The sequence below is a fragment of the Nicotiana tabacum genome, chromosome 8 (genome assembly GCF_000715075.1).
Source record: "Nicotiana tabacum cultivar K326 chromosome 8, ASM71507v2, whole genome shotgun sequence".
Taxonomy (NCBI): domain Eukaryota; kingdom Viridiplantae; phylum Streptophyta; class Magnoliopsida; order Solanales; family Solanaceae; genus Nicotiana; species Nicotiana tabacum.
This window is the reverse complement of record NC_134087.1, coordinates 129,775,617-129,783,436: the sequence shown is the minus strand read 5'-3', so window position 1 is coordinate 129,783,436 and position 7,820 is coordinate 129,775,617.

Below are 7,820 nucleotides of genomic sequence, written 5' to 3'. Positions count from 1 at the left end.
AACGCATTAATAGAAACTTATACATTTCGAGCTAAACCTGACTAACTAATACAATACATCACATTTAACAAACAAAATTGAAACGATATTACAAAAATCGACCTAAACTGAGTTTATGCTTTAAGACGACTTCTCATTTTATTCTGCAAATCCATTACATAAACCAACTGAGGTTCAAGAGTGTGTACCTGATGAAATCACAGGAAATACCAAAGAAAATGAAGGCTCAGCAGTCAGCAGAAACAGGAAAAACAACCCAGTTTTAACCAAAAAAAAGCTATTAACCCCAGATAATTCAATGGAACAGTAGATGGGCAGAAAAATTTGATCAGCACTTTTAGAACTCAATCCAAACCATTCTTCGATACCAAAGAGAAATCAGAAACTGTTTCGAAATGTCAAAAACCTCCAGATTCAAAGGAAGATCAATAGAACAGTAGTTCCTTTGTAGTATACTGTATTTTCTGGGAATTTTTAACTCTCTCAAAATCTCTTCAGTATTTCTTTTAGTATTTTTTAGAAAATGTTCTTCATTTCCAGTATTTTCAGAATCTTTCTTGTGTTCTTAAAACCTCTCAAGTTCAGCCTTTAAATAGGCATTCATTTTAGTGTATTCTCCATTATCAATTTACCTTTTCATTTTTAACTATCCACTAGCTTAGTGCTTTCTTAATTTAAACAGTTATTGCAATCCCAACCCTACCACTATTAGAAGCTTCCTAAAGTTAGGTAGATAATCCCTAAAGCTACCCCCTTTCAGACCTCTGTTAATCACTCAAACCTATCAAACATGCTAATTTATCCCAATTGAATTTCTGCAATCTTATGGAATGCAGAAAACAGAACCAACCACTTAAATGGTTTTCAATGCAATGTACTATACAATTGATTAATAACACAAATAATCACCTATTTTAAACTGCCCAGATTGGAAGACCAACAGAATCAATCAGAGAACAATTTTTGAAATTTTGAAAAATAAAATATATGTTAAACTAATTGGACAAATTATTCTAAAGGCAACTGGGAGTTTGATATTTTATTTGATTTTTAATCAGAAAAAAAACCAATTAAAAAAAATAAAAAATAAAAAATCAAAGAAAGGAGTAGAAGATGAGAATAATAAAAGGAAATAGCAAAAATAAAATCAAGAAACCTACCTCTAAATGCTTGAACACTGTCTCGAATTAGGCCTTCAATTTTCTTCGAATTTGTGGCCGGAATAGACCTTAATCGAGTGTTCTCGACTGAGAACACACAACTAAGGTCGATTTCAACCTCAAACCTCCATACCTAATGTTTCGGAGTTTGGGGATTTAGGGTTTGTTTCTTTGATTCAAGATTCGAAGGGATTGAGGGGGATTTGAAGGGAACGGGTTATGGATTATTAAAGAAGAGATCAAGGGGATCCTGGGGTGTATTTTTGGGAATGATTGAGCCACCGGAACTGTCGTGAGGCGATTTCCGTTGGGCGGAAGGCGGCGGAGTGAGGCGGTGATTTGTTGGTCTCTGAAGAGAGACGAGAGAGAGGAGGGGGGTTCTGAGTTTGGGGGTAGGGGGCTAATGGTTTGGATATATTAAATCAATGATTCAATTAAGGTCGTTGGATGATTGAAATCCAACGGCTCTGATTGTATTGTTGATTGAAACGGGGTCATTTTGGTTAAGTGGGGCTGTACTGGTTCAGGGGCGGGGCGGGCTTGGGTCATGGGCGAGGTTAGGGACCGTTCGATCAAGTGAAATCGACGGTCCTGATCAAACTATACCAAACGACGTCGTTTGATATGGCCTGGGATGGACCGGATTTTGACACGGGTTTTGGGCTGGATAGGCAGGTTTGGCTGGGTAATTGTTTGGGCTTCTTAAATTAAATTGGATTTGGCCCAATTCCGATTTCCTTCTCTTTAATTCTTTTCCTTTTCTTTTCTTCCTTTTTTTTCGAAAAATTAAAACTAAAATCCTAAATTAAATTATAAAACCAAATCATCCTATCAGAAATACTAATTAACTCTAAATAATAATTATCACAATATTATTTTACCAAATCAAGAAATTTCGATATTAAACACTAAAAATTCAAAATACGTTATTTTTTTGAATTTTTTATTTTTGTAATACAACAATTTACTTAATTAATATACAAAAATATAAAATTAAATCCTAAATGCAGATACTATATTTTTGTATTTTTAGTGCATTAAACATGTACACAAACATATGCAAACAATCAAGAAAATAGCATAATAATTCCTAAAAATAACACATAATTAAAGAAAAGACCTAATTTTGGGAATTCTTTTGGAGTAATTCGTATGGGGCAAAAATCACGTGCTCACAGGATCTATCCCAACTTTTATGATATTGTGTAATCTTAGAGTATTGTAGACATATGTCATGTATATGGATACTTGTATGGCCCTGTCGGCGTATGTTTTGAGTTTACGAATGAACATGTTGGCCTTATAGGCCCGTATATCACATATGTAAGTTTCTATATCAGGTTGGGTCATTCTATATCAGGTATTCTCTTATGTTTATTCTACTTATCTCACGAAAGCCTCTCCGACTCATTTACCTATGATAGTATGATACGAAAGATACGTTACGTTGGCATTCGGTTGAGTAAGGTACCGGGTACCCGTCGTGGCCCATCGGTTTAGGTCGTGACATAACTATTTGAAGGGCTTTGTGGATACATGTTGGGGGAGCAAGCAAATAAATGTTTCAAAGGATGCTTTGAGGCTAAGGCTTTTTCCCTTCTCTCTATGGGATAAAGCTTTAGATTGGTTGGAACGCTTGCCTAATTAATCAATCCATACTTGGGATGAATTTACGGTAAAGTTTATTGCTAAGTTTTTCTCTCCCGAGCACATGGTTACTCTTAGGGATGAAATATTGGCTTTCAAGCAAGAGGCCAATGAACCTTTGCATGAAATTTGGGACTGGTATCAAATAATGGTGAAGGAGTGCCCGAATAATGATATGACTGACAACATGATCTAACAAACTTTCTACCGTGGTATTAATACTACGAACCAATATGTGGTCAATCAATTGGCCGGAGGAAAATTTATGAAAACACCTTATGCAGAGGCATGTGAGATTCTTGATGAGATAGCGGAAACATCTTCGGCTTGGGAATCCCGAGCCAATGTTCCACAAGGTGATCCCAACATGATTCATATTCATAAAGAGTTGCAAGAGCATGGGCAAGCTATTGCCGAATTGAAAACAACTATGACTCAACTTGCCAAGGCCCAACTTAATCAAGTTCAAGCTCCTAATAAAGTTTATGCTATGGAAGGGGTAAGTGTATTGGTCAACAAGAAGAGGACCACGGGTCCACAATTTTAAACCCGAGTGGAGAGTTATGCACAAGATTATGGTAGTTAGAAGATTCTTATCATGAGAAAGAGGAAGAGGTAAAATTTATGAACAATTACCAAGGTTAAAGGAAAAATTTCCAAGGCTCCAATCAAAAACAATGGCGACCACTATTGATACCTAATTTTGTCCTCATATTTTTCAAAATATATACATGCCTTCAAAATAGCATTTTATGCATCATTATTTAGTTTACAAATAGTATTTCCTATAATTTTCCATATTTTTTGGAGCTCTTAAATTAATTTTCTTGCATTTAAATTATATAAATATTTATTAATTATCCATTTAATTATTTTGTGATGACTTAGTTACCTAAATTATTATTTTGCACCTATAATATATGTCCCAAATATTTTTATTTCATTTCATGCAATTACATTAGCATTTTTAAGTTATTTATCTATTTTTGCAATAATAGTCTATATTCACATACAAAGGCTCTCTATTCATGTTATTTATGTCAAAATAGTATTTTTATATTTTTCATAACACAAAGCTATTATTTCAAGTATCTCAGTGCATAAATAATATTTTTCATTTATTTATTAAGTATTTTTATAAATTATTTTGATAAATTTTGGGTATTTAAATAACACCCCAATTTTTAAATAATTTTCGGACCAGCATTGGCCCAAGCCCAAAACCAACCACCCTTTTATTTAGAACCCAACCGGTAACCCTTTTTACACGACTCGCCCTGCTCCCCTTTCTCATCTTAGCCGTTGATCTCAAGAGATCAACGGTCCCTAACAAACTAACATCTTTTAATTACCCTAGACCTAAAACACTAACCCATTTCCCTTTAACTTGCCGCCCCTAAACTCTCTCAATCTCTCCACTCTCTTCTCCTACGAACCCTAGCCGCTGCATCTCAATCTCTTCGAATTCGACCCTAAGATGGAATCAATCACTGATTCCCTTACCTTATTGGTCTCCTTTCGCTACTGGTTATCCGTTTGTGGTGTTACCTAGGTGCTTGCCTAAACATGGCAAGCGATATCTTCCAAAATTGAACCAAGGTGGTTCGAATCTTTGATTCTGAGCGCTATTTTGTCTATATATGTTCAATACTACACTGTGTGAGTCCGATTTTGTTTAGATTCTGCTGATTTACACTTTCCCTAAAAAACTAGTGTGTATAGATTTTTCTCTTAAATTGATTTCAAATGGATTTGCATATTTCTTTTCCTTGTTTGTTGTTTAAATTATTCTGTTTCCATATATGTTTGCTCGCTTTTTGACTACTATATAAACCCCTTCCTTTTCCCCTTTTGGGACAGACTTTCAAATCGATTTTTAAATAAAATTTGGGGTTTTTGCTATTCTATTGCTTGGTATTCTGTATTGGTCGAATGAAAGCCAAGGCCATTAGCATCTTGTTAATTAACTTGTTCTTGGTGCGAGCATTTCCCGAGGTTCTTTTGAAGCTCTTGGGAACTTTGACGCATCGAGGTTTCTGGGTTCTTGTGGTTCTTTTGTTCTTTATTGTTGTATGATTAACTGGTAAGTTACTTGACTCTTGCAGTTCCATCCCTATGCGTCTTTGCTTTGCATGTGTTCTCACCTCTGAAATTCCTTGCTTATTATATTTTCTGGATTATTTTTGTGCACGATCTTGTTAATTTACCTTGTTCTAAGTCTGTTAGCATCTAATTTCCCCCCAATGCTACTAGTTTTGAGTTTGACTAAGCCTAACTTGGATAGTTTGATCCTCTTAAACGTATGGGTGCCTAGATGTGATTTTGTCACTCAGCGTGATCCCCTAACCCATTAGTGATTGACTGAGACCTTGCCAGTTATCTCAATTTGTTCTCTTTACCCTGCTTGAACCATTTTGTTTATGACATAACTTAGGTCTTCTCTAGTTGATTAGACTATTTTATCAACCCTACAATACCTATATGTGCTTGCTATCTCACATTGTCTTGAATCTCTACAATGTCTGTCTTGCATGTACAATATATTGTAAGTTGTGTTAAAACCATTTTCTATCAATGATCTTGCTTCTATGCTAATATGTTTCCAGTCTAGACTTTGTTCACTTGATACCCTGTTTCTCCTGGTATTACAATGTGTGTCGCCATCATGTCTAAATACTAATTAGCATGACCCTAGGATGCATGCTTAGCTTAATCTGAACCTCTTAGGCCTCACTTAATTTAGTGTCATGAATGATAATCTATGTATACCTTGCAAGCCTGTTTCTTCTCAAATTTCTTTCAATGTGAGGCTATCTATGTGTTACTTTGCTATCCTGCTGAACCTACTTGTCACGACCCAAGTTCGCCCTCCGTGAACGGTCGTGACAGTACCTAGTCTCTACGACTAGGTAAGCCTAACAATTGCGGAAAAAGAACTAAAATGCGGAAAAACTACTAAAAACTGAAGATAAACAAATATAGAAATGTTTAAGATGCTGCTCGGCATATACCAATACAAGATCTCAAAAACTGAACAATTCCCAAAATCCGGAATCTCATGAAATCACAAGTTATGAATACTACATTGTGCTCTAACTCCAGAATGTCTAAATCAAGATAAATACAGAAGGGCTAAAACTATAAGAGAGAGTGGAAAGGGACTCCTCGGTCTGCGGACGCGGCAGATATACCTTGAAATCTCTGGAGGATCACCTCGCTTCAAGGGTAGTAGGACTGAGCCGAAGTACCTGGATCTACACATGAAAAACATGCGCAGAAAGGGCATGAGTACACCATAGCGGTACTCAATAAGTGTCAAGCCTAACCTCGGTCGAGTAGTGACGAGGAAGGTCATGGCCCTAATGATTATAGCTGAAAAACGAGGTAAGACAATATAGAATACGACAATATAATTAAATGCTAATAGTATGAAGTAACACATGATAATAAGAATAACAACAACTATAACAGAGACAAAATAATCACAGAAGGAATGCAACTAAACATAAATATAACAATCGGGGATCTCTCAGTATCCTGAGGATCTCTTAGTATCCTCAATAGGTGTGCTGGGGATCTCTCAGTATCCCGAGGATCTGTTAGTATCCTCAATATACGTGCTGGGGATCTCTCGGTATCCCGAGGATCTTTTAGTATCCTCAATATATGTTCTGGGGATCTCTCGCTATCCTGAGGATCTCTTAGTATGCTCAATATACATGTTAGGGATCTCTCTGTATCCCGCACTACAGTCCAAATCAATATATATGCAGGGGATCTCTCGGAATACAAATCCGTAGTCCCAAAGTAAACAGGCAGGGGAATCTCCCGAAATACCGTCCCGTGGTTCCAAAGTAAAAACACAACAGTAACACGAAGAATACTCCAACACGAAGAATGCTCAATTCAATTCAAATGTCATACCAAGGTAAAACAGGATTTCTAACCTCGCACACTGCACATAATCCAAATAAGGTAGTTTGAGCAAGTAAAGAAATTAAGTCAATTAGACATGCTTCCCTAAGCTAACAACAGGCTTAAATTGCAAGTAGTCTAAACAGGAAAGGAAATACAATTATAGTTACTTGATGAAAACATGATTTTCAAGAATTAGCACAAGTACGCACTCATCACCTCACATACAAGACATTTCAAATATCAATAATACCAAATTCTAAGGGGAGTTCCCCCACACAAGGTTAGGCAAGCCACTCACCTCGAACCGGCTCAAAAATTAACTCAAAACCACATTCTTGCCACGAGTACACGACTCCAAATGACCCAAATCTATTCAAATCAATTGCATAATGTAACTATAACTTTAAGTAACTGATTCCACTAATTAATTCAAAGCTAATACGCGAAATTAGGAAAAATGACCAAAACGCCCCTCGGGCTCATGTCTCGGAGTCGGGTAAAATTTACTAATTTAGAATCCTCATACTCTCACGAGTTCATTTATACCAAAATTATTCCAATCCGACATCAAATTCTAGATCAAAACCCCAAAATTTGGCCTAAGAACTTTTCCCAATTTTTCTCCAAACTTTCACCCAAAATTCGAATTCAAAGGATGAATTTAAGCATAGATTCATGGAAATTAATCAAAACCGAGTAATAATTACTTACCCAAAATACCCTAGTGAAAATCTCTCTCAAAATTGCCAATCCCGAGCTCCCAAATTAATTTTTCCATGTTTTGAGACTAAACCCTCATTTTTTCCCTTTATTGACTAGTGAAACCGCATCTGCGGCCCTGGGATCGCACATGCGGTCCCGCTTCTACGTAGACCAAGTCGCACCTGCGACTTCCAATTAAACCCAAATTTCCACTTCTGCGACTGCCTTTCCGTACCTGCGGTCTCGCAGGTGGGTTCCATTTCTCGCACCTACAACTTCTTGAGCCTTGACCAAATTTCGCTTTTGCAGTCACCTAGCCGTTTCTGCGGTGCCACACCTACGGTCCCACACACGCAGGTGCGGTTATGACAGGTTCAACAATCAGATTTTCGC